Below are 11,181 nucleotides of genomic sequence, written 5' to 3'. Positions count from 1 at the left end.
CACTATCCCCTTCGAGACTTTGCGGCGCAAGTTGACCAAGTATGATAGAAGCTTGCTCTTCCTTCCGTAGAAGAAAAAACTCAAATCGGGCCATGTTAACACCAAAAATTATTTACATCAAAAAGGTGCTTTTTTCCTATGAAAATGTATCGACCTTTTTATCGACCTTTTGACAGCTGCGTCGCCATTTTTTGGTGTATTTCAACCAGAAAAATGTTCACTTAAAGAGAATAACAAGCTACATAATGCAAACTTTTTACTTTTCAAAAATTCCAATTCTAAAGGGTCGAAACAAACCGAGTAACGCCGGGCGATACTGCTAGTATATATATATATATACATATATATACATATATATATATATACATATATATATATATATATATATATATATATATGTATGTATATATGTAAATACACACAATATATACATATACATATATACATATGTATATGCAATATATATATATATATATAATATAGATAGATAGATAGATAGATAGATACATAGATAGATACATAGATTGAGAGAGAGAGAGAGAGAGAGAGAGAGAGAAAGAGAGCTATATAGTTTTCTCAATTATATTTTCTCAATACACGATCATGTAGAAATTAATGAAAACTGAACATAAAATTACATAACTGTTTCCACAATATCGGCTTCTGGTTGACGTTAGCTTTTATTTGTAGAACATCAAATCAACACGTACACACAGTATTCAGTTAGAGTTCGACATATGGTGTCAATTTACTGAATCAACATTAGCTTATAAGAGTGTCAAAAATGTAACAGTATCAATTTTGGAAATAAGTATACCGATTTTTCGATCAAGCGAAGAATTTTTCATTGAATTAGCATTCAATACCGTAGATATAGAATACCGCAGATATAGATTGTTACCTTGAGTTAACCTAGCTTACTTCCTGGTGACAATGAATGTGTCAGTGTATGACAAGGCTGATACTTTGATAAAGTGTATATGGTGGTCTTCGAAGCAGTTTTCTTATTCCCAATTTTACACACGAAGAAGATATCGATGACCTTGGTGCCACTCAGTAGGATCGAACACGTGGCTTTGTGATTGTGACAGAAATTGCTTCACCCCTCTGCTATGCCCTTAAGACCACACAGATTACAGTAAGTGCTAATTAATAACGGATATTTAAACAAATCAATCGACCAGGCAACTGATAAATATAAACAGAGACACAATGCAACAAATACATTATATAATTTCCTATCAAAAATACACATATCATAAACAAAGTGCATTATATGAGTGCATATCAGTTATAGAACAGAAGAACCCATAATCAAAAATCTCCTAACACGAAACACAAAATGGGACATAGCACACAATCAGCTAACACAACATCGTTTTCCTCTTCTTCTCCACCAAGGTGGTAACGCATCACTAAAATTAATATATATACACACATACACACATACATACATACATACATACACACGCACACACAAACACAAACACACACACACACACACACACACATATATATATGCATGTATATAGTTAATCGCAAAAACGGAGAGAAAAAACACAGTATGAAAAAACAGCGGGTGGACGTGGTACATGCAATATATTAATAAGACGCCCAGGGAAGGAAAGAAAGGATGTTTTACGTTTCGAGCTCTTCTTCAGAAATAGGAGACGGATATATATATATATATATATATATATATATATATATATATACTGTAAATCCTCGAGTATAATCCGAATTTTCCCCCAAAATTTAAAGATCAAAATCCCTAGTGCGTACTATATACGAGGCAAAAAATGAAAAATATTTTCTAAGCAATGTCCGAATATCTATTTGCTGTCCGGCAATGTTTATTCAGACGCATTTTGTGATGTCGGGCGTGAAAATACCTCAAGCTAAGCCTGAAAGCAATGAAGTCATAAAAGAATCATCCATAACTTGCAGTAAGCAACATTTATTAAAATAAAAGTATTCAGAACACAGAATAACATGTAATAAAAACAATTTGCAAATATATTTACATTCTCATATAACAGTTAAGAACGTCGCCATTATTGTATACGCATGCGCGGAAGTGTTTGTTCGACTAGGTGCTGCTGGTTTAATTACACACGACTCAAGTTAGAGAAGGGGTGCGTATTATACACAAGGTTTAGGTTTTTCAGAGGTACAGCCCCTAAAAATGTCCTGCGTATTATACTCAAGGGCAGACTATACTCGAGGATTTACGGTATGTGTGTATGTGTGTGTTTGTATATATATATATATATATATATATATTCTTGCTAATATTGAGTTGATTGATAACTAATAAAAAAAAACATGCTTTATTGTGCTTACGGAGTACTAATAGCTGTGAATAATTTTCATTTTGTTGAAGCTTTCATTGTGAAAAAATGAATGATTTCGAGTTTTTCCAAGTTGTTTAACTTCTTTTTCTCTCTTGCTCCCTCCCTTTATCTCTGTCTGTCTGTCTGTCTGTCTGTCTGTCTGTCTGTCTGTCTGTCTGTCTGTCTGTCTGTCTGTCTGTCTGTCTGTCTCTCTTTCTACTTCGTGTCTCTCATTCTTTCATTCTACGTATGTTTATAGGAGTGGCTTTGTGGTAAGAAACTTGCTTCTCACCTACATAGTTCCCAATTCAGTGCGACCTCGTGACACTATCGACAAGTGTCTACTATAACCTCGGGCCGACTAAAGCTTTATGAGTGGATTTAGTAGACGGTAACTGAAAGAAGCCTGTCTTATATATATATGTATATATGTATACACACAAACACACACACATATATATATACACACACACATATGTATATACATATCTGTATGTACATGTAGATATATGTACGTATATATATACATATATGGCAAATTGCTATTCTTTTATGTATCATGTGTTATTAAATACACAACTATGCTCACGTTTTATTTATATTTTATTTGGAACAATATTCTTCCCAAATCTATCTCCGTCGTTTCTACATTTTCACAGTTACATTATTAAGAAACTAGCATTAAAGACCCGTCGTTGCCGGGTCATAATGCTAGTGCATGCATATATGTGTACATATTACATGTACATCTATATATATATACATCTACACATAAAATACAAAATACAAAGTTATATCTTGATATCGCTAGTGATAACAATACTCAAAATATATAATAGACTGGAATTTTTAGCCCGTCGCTTGTAATTTCGATCAATTGTATCTTGTCCTCCCTCTTGTATAGAAGTGTGGCTACAATCCAGCCTACCTCTATTTTTTTAGGGGGGGAGGGGGGCATTTAAAATTTTTTTCCGGGACGTCCTACGCCCCAGATATAACGGTAAAAGTAAAATATTTCCACTTTGCAAGTTCGAGTCGAGTACTCCCTTGCACGCTCCGTTGACTCGAACCTTGCTTCTATTGTGGCGAATTTACCGCCTCTGATTAGATATCTTTCATAGTCGCACCAAGACACTTTTCGAAGGTGCTTTCCTCCATGTGTTCAAATCTTCTTTTTTATCTACATTGTATATTTTATAGACAATAGTCTTTTCTTTAATTTAATTTTTTATTATCCATCTGGACTATTCCATTTCTGCACGCTAATTTTATTTTTGATTTATTCCCATTCATGTGAAACCACTTATTCAACTTCAAGTCATTGATGCAATTTTATACCAATTGCTATTTTTACTTTTTTTATGTTACGATTATGTTATACTTTAGTTTGATTTTAATTATTACTTACTATATATAATTCAATTGTTATTATTATTTTTATTATTAAAGTGAAAGTATCTGACATAAAATAGAGAAATATTTTTGTTTCACTTTTAACACGTAATACTGAAATAGTGGAGAAGATATGATATTGCTATGGGCTCGCTCTAGGCAAGAAGTTGAACATTTTTTTGTGGCCCATGAAACTACATGGACCCTAAGTAAGGCATGTGTAAAATTTGAATGAAATTGGTTGTATAGTTCTCAAGTTTTAGGGAATCGTAGTGGAGAAGATAAGATATTGCTGTGGGCTCGCCCTAGGCAAAAAGTTAAAAAACTTTTTGCCGATGACACTCCCCGGACCCTAAGTAAGGCATGTGTAAAATTTGAATGAAATTGGTTGTGTAGTTCTCAAGTTTTAGGGAAACACACAGACAGGCAGACAGACAGACATTTTCAGTTTTATATATATAAAGATTAACTTACTCTTGGAGTTTGTGTCTGTTTCCTATATAACGGCTGCATTCGTGTAGACTTTCCTTCCAAGTTTTTGACTGTTGATATTATGTATCGGCAGTCACGTATGGTCAGATTTTGCTCGTTAGCGTTTATATATATATATATATATATATATATATATATATATATATATATATATAAAATGAATAAAAGAATGGAGTCGAACGAAGATATGACCTCAAGTAACATATTCTTATTTGATTGCAGGCATGTTTTTTATATCATATCGGTCGACAGACAGTTAACATTAAGTTATGATATTTAGGGCGAGACCAATAATCTACATGTATATTATATGTAGGCGCACGCTTGTGTATCAGTATAGCGTTACCTTGCTGCATTTCCTTTTCCCTTCTTATCTACTCAACGTTTTCAAATATGGGAGCTTTCTTTTTTCTTTCTCTTTTCGTCTAACCATGGCGCACTACGTCTACAAACACCTGCTACCTCTTGCTTCCCGCCACTTACTCGTTTCCGTCATTTTAACACAATTTTAAGACTAATTAAGAATATGCAGTCTTCGAAACATGTGTTGAAAGTAAAGGAATTGTGTTAAAATCTTCGTTCGACTCCATTCTTTTATTCATTTTAAATAATACACAAATTACCACACAAGCACACTGGGTTTCTACCCTTGGCATGTAGCTTCAACCATGTTTTCTGACGTGAATTTGCTACCAGGTATCGATTAACCGAATTATCAATACTAGGATAATTCATTCACATACTTATATATATATATATATAATATATATATATATATATATATATATATGTTGAGAGATTGTCTGAACTTGTTTGCTCGCAGACGGTTTATTTCGGTAGTTATGATCAGTTTTTTTCAGCGATTTAAATAAGAGTTTTGACTGTTATTTCCAACAGATAGACATACTTAGTATATCCTTTGATTAATTTAGGACCTGCAATCGTATATGCTATTGATTCTGTTATTATCATTTTTAATTGTTACACTAGATAATAACAGACTCAGTAATATCTTCGCAAATACTTTCTCTTGAATTATTTGCTCTGTATACACACACAGATACATATATATATATATTTATACACGTGTGTGTGTGTGTGTGGTGTGTGTGTGTGTGTGTGTTTGTGTGTGTGTGTGTTTGTGTGTGTGTGTGTGTGTGTTTGTGTGTTTGTGTGTTTGTGTGTGTGTGTGTGCGTGCGTAATATTTTGAACTAATGGGTATATATGTGTTGAAGTGTTGAGTAGAGCACTGGCACGGTTTGGGCTACCTGGTGTTATACGCAGTCGGGGTATATTTCCGTTGGATTTACTCCAGAATTTCCGCAGTGTTAGTTGCGATAATAATAATTGATTAAGCAACCAGAAGATGGATTTGGTATTAGTCTTTGTACGACGATCGTTTCGGCACATCCTGCTACTATTCCTTATGGGTGAGACTCCGTGAAACATGTTGTGTTGCATCCATTTTGCGATCTGAGTCACATCAGGTACATCCATAGGTAAAGTGTTATCTCGCTAACGATCTTTAGTTTGGGCGGCCATGTTGTTATTTACTCGTCAGATTAAGGATTCCCTAACTCGATAATAATAATAATAATAATAATAATAATAATAATAATAATAATAATAATAATAATAGTAGTAGCAGTAGTAGTAGTAATAGTAGTAGTAGTAGTAGTAGTAGTAATCGTAATCATGATAATAATGATAATTATTATATTATTATTATTATTATTATTATTATTATTATATATACACATGTATGCATACATACATACATATATATATATATATATATATAATATATATATATATATATATATATATATATATATGTATATATATATATATATATTATATATATATATATATATACCAATATATCAGTAGCTACCTGGTAATTGTTTATGTGTATGTTGGTGTGTTAATTTCGACATTGTATTGCGTTATGAAGATAGTTCCTATAATCAATCACATATATTTGTGTGGAATTTCATGCAGTATGTATTTTGCTACCAAATATATCAATCACATGTTAATATAACATATATTAGTAAATTATTAATTTCATTTGTGTCATTATTACTGTTTCCTGCTTATTCAGTTGCCGATGCAGTACAAGTAAACAATTCTCTGTAAACAACATTGTGTTATTGAGCAAAACACTTATTTTACGTTATTCCACTCTACTTAGATGAAAATGAATACCAGAAACATTTGCAAGTTTATCTCTATAACGGACTGTCGTCACGTTCAAAGATGAATGTTGTGTACTGTCGGTCATTTATATGACCTGGAACCCGGGACAAACCCTGGCGTAATGATTTTGTAGTCTCGTGACAGACTTATGACTAAGATAGATATATATCATAACATGTATAAACTGAATGCAGTTTCGTATGTATTTATCTAGTACAACTGCATGATATACAATGAAAAACAGCAAACAAGTTTATATATAAACAAAACATATCGTGTAAGTTTCTGTCCCGCCTCATTTGCTGTAATATTTTATTCACTTGTAAGGCAAAGCTTTACCAAGTATTTAAAATTCTTTTAAGACTCTACGAACCAAATGCGACTTTGTGCTTTGTCCCTTGCCCCCATTTAACCATACATTTAACCTCAAATAATACGCTATGTGAAAGCAATGAAATAAAATTTAAGAGTCACATACTTAGTCTTATTGAGAAGCATAGTTTATAGTTACGTACTCCATCATAAATGATGACATCTCTGTCAGAAACGAAGTCACACTCCAGTTTAACTTTTAACTCTTTAGAAAACCCTTTAACATCGTAGAATATTCAACATATTTCAAACGGTTAGACTGCATGCACACAAGAAATTATATTGTTCACTTAATAGCTGAGCCTGTTATCATTGTCTCATCTTTCTGTATGATACTGATCTGTTTTTTTTTTCTTTTCATTTTTAAGCTACTGTCTTATTTTCTGTGCCGTATTCAAAGGTTCAACTATTGCAAACGTATATTTTTATCTAGTTCAATTATCTTATATGCATACAAACTTACGAAAAAAAAAAAACTTTTGCCAAATTTTTCCCTCGAAAGACTGTATGTCTCAGTAAGTGCTGTTGTTATATTTATGTTATATCGCAATTTTACACATTTTACACATTTTTACAGTTCCAGTGCTGACTTCGATTTGTAGTCCCCGAATCGGCTTTCTCCTTTCTGGATTTGAGAAGCCTAATTTCTCAAGATTGATATTCAGACAGTATGTTACATAACCCAGTGCCCTAATAATTACAGGTATAAACTTGAATTTGTAATTTGGATAGAGTACCTGTAGATACCGCATTAGATCAGCGTAGGAATTTTCTTTTTCGCTCATCATTAACTATATGTGAAAATCCGCTGGGAAGCTGATTTTCGCAACTGTTTATCTTCTGTATCCCAAATTACTATGTCGTCAATTTACCGTACATTTTATTGAGGTTTTCACTATGACATTCCACCAGTACTTCTTTTTATTGTGAGTGGCTATAGATCTTACCATACTGTAGGTTCTTATTTCTTTGTCTCGGGGTTTTCTTTCTGACGGATCTCATTATACATAAATATATATATATATATATATATATATATATATATATATATATATATATATACACATATACACATACATAAATAAAAACAAATATTTTGTATGTATATATGTATTTATCTATCTATCTATCTATCTATCTATCTATCTATCTATTATCTCTCTCTCTCTCTTTATATATATATATATTATATATATATATATATATATATATGTATATATATATATGTATATATATATATTATATATATATATATATTATATATATATATATATATATATATATATATATATAGGTGTATGTATGCATGTATATAGATAGATATAGACGTATAGATATGTGTGTGTCTGTAAGTATATATTTAAAAATGCCAAGTTTGCTCACTCTTTCTATCAATTGAATTTCTTTCTTAAATTATTGTTTAACTCGTGGGTGTAGGAGAAGAAAGACACTTGTACAAGCTATCGCGCTATGGTATCCAATACAAGAAACAGTGGTTGCGAAACGAACCACTTTACCGCATAGCCAAGCCTGCATTCATGAAGCATTTTGATTTCGTTAGCGACCTTTTCAACCATCGTTTTCCATTCAGATCATTTAATTAATAACCACTGAAGAGTTCGAAGAAAGTACTTTCCTTCCCCTAAGTTATTACCGCATTGGTAATGTGTCTCAAAACATTGAACACAATGAGTTCTCCAGTAATCGGTTACCCATATTCACAAGGCTTGCTTTTTCTTTTTATTTCTAGTGACATCAGTCTAGTTGACTAAAAGAAATATTGCTCTTTACTGTGTGAGTGTTAGCAATTTTATGTCAGTAGATGATTGAAAAAACGGTCTTTCGTAACAGTATAATATTTAGATTTTAAGACCCATTCAGCCAACGATATGATAAGAAACATTCTGATGTTCAAATGTTCAAATAAACAAAAACTATATTTAAAACGAAAAATGCCATATAATATTCACTACTGAAATCTAGGCCAGAACAATCCTGTGGTACGAAACAACACACCGATTAAAGCAAGAAAAAATATTTGCTTTGTTGTAATGTATATAATATGCAGCACTTTATTCAGTTTATGTTTATTTTGTTTGGTGTGAAATGTTAGTATTGTCGTCTGTCCGAAAACGAATGGCTTACGTAAATTGGAACGCAAATTAAACACACACACATACACACGTGCGGGCGTACGTACGCACACAAAATTAAAGGGAAAACCAACAGAAATCCCTATATTATACTGAAATGAAATCTACCACCTCTACCTACATCCATCTATCTATCACGACTAATACGTATGTTCTTATAAGCACAACTACCAACTCTCATATTGAAAATATAAAACAATCCAAAGAATATATCAGAAGTTTATTAATGTCATAGTTTATACATCGTTTATATATAAGATACTTCATCATTTCGTCCTTACTCAGTATATTTGTTTGCTAGTAAGAAACGGGATACCAAGCTTTAGGACAAACCGACAGATCAGTTGTAAAAATTAGTGGAATAATTGCTCTTTATTTTTGTAAGTCACACGAGAATTTATCCAAACAAATATTAATATCAGTCTTACTTGTTACTACTTAACTTTTATCCATTACAGTATATTGTTATAATCTTCAGTTGAAATCTCACGTGTACACACATGCAGGCATGCACACGCCCACACACAAACACATGCACATAAACATTTGTATTCTTTTTCTTTTGTTGTATTTACGCATTTTTACTGCTTTCGGGCATTGGAATGTGACCATACTGGAGCACTGCCATCAGAGGTCATTAGTCGAGCATATAAATCCCAGCATTTATTTCAGTCAATTATATATTTTACAATGCTCTATTTCTTAAATCATTAGAATGAATAAATAATTTATGTAGTCTGGCTGATGAGCTTTAAGCGTTGGTTTAACACAGAAAACGAAATAAATTGATACTAGGATGTCTATGATCTTATTTGTATTTTACTATATGTATCTTACAAGTGGGAGGACTGCTTCGGAGAAATATATTTGCTTTATTCTCCGTGCGTGTTTACATATAGTGAGAGATGCGTTGTTTTCGAGGGTTTTAACTCTTCTTTCAAGCAAACAGGTACCTATCGTACCCTGACTTATTATTATTATTATTATTATTATTATTATTATTATTATTATTATTATTATTATTATTATTATTCTATGTTTGACTTTTGCTTTATGTTTGTACAAGTTGGCTCCAAGTCTTACCTAGAGACCTCAAGAGACAACAGGTTGGAAGTTCACGTTGTTGTTATGCCTAGTGTGCCATATATTTCGTTTTTCTTTTTTTGGTGTTGTACTAGTGAATGTCTAATAAATAAATTTTTTTTAAAATTTTGTTTTAAACCTTGAGATTACATAGAGAGTATTTTGCGTAGGATATGAGCAGTTCCCATGAGCACTATCTTTTGAATTTCTGCCATTTTGGGGTTTTCTGGTATCTGAGTTAGGTAGCAATCAGCACCTTCCGCTATCATTCCCAGGGCACCTATGACAACAGGTATTGTTTTAGTCTTCAGGTTCCACATTTTGCTGATTTCTATTTCAAGATCTTTATATTTGCTCAGTTTTTGGTAGGTCTTGATAGATACGTTTATATCGATTGGGACAGTCATTATTATTATTATTATATTATTATTATTATTATTATTATTATTATTATTATTATTATTATTATTATTTCCTTCTTTGTTCAAATTTTCTTCCTTTTCTCGCCGAGTGTTTTCCGTACACCTAGGGCGGAAAAGCTCATTGTATGCATTCCCAGATTACACACGCAAATTCACAGGTAAAATATGTATTTAAAAAATTTTTTAAATAAATAAATAAATTCATGAATGGATGTTATTTTCACAGCGATAATGTTCTTCTTCTTCTTCTTCTTCTTCTTCTTCTTCTTCTTCTTCTTCTTCTTCTTCTTCTTCTTCTTCTTCTTCTTCTTCTTCACACATACATATATAGTGTGTCTGAGTGTATGTAAGTGTGTGTGTGTGTGTGTGTGTGAAGGCGCTTGCCTTAGTGGTTAGGGAATTGAACTCACGATTGTAAAGTCGTGAGTTCAAGTCTCGCTGATACGCTGTGTCCTTGTTTGAGCAAGACATTTTATTTCATGTTGCTCCAGTCCACTCAACTGGCAAAAATGAGTAGTACCTGTATTTCAAAGGGCCAGCCTTGTCACATTCTGTGTCACGCTAAATCTCCCTGAGAACTACATTAGGGGTACACGTGTCTGCGGAGTGCTCAGCTCTGAGGAGTGCACGTTAATTTCAATAACAGGCTGTTCCGTTGATCGGTCAACTGGAACCCTTGTCGTCGTAACCGACGGAGTGCCAGTTATATATATACATATATGTGTGCGTGTGTG

The sequence above is a fragment of the Octopus sinensis genome, linkage group LG1 (genome assembly GCF_006345805.1).
Source record: "Octopus sinensis linkage group LG1, ASM634580v1, whole genome shotgun sequence".
Lineage (NCBI taxonomy): Eukaryota > Metazoa > Mollusca > Cephalopoda > Octopoda > Octopodidae > Octopus > Octopus sinensis.
This window is presented reverse-complemented; position numbering follows the sequence as displayed.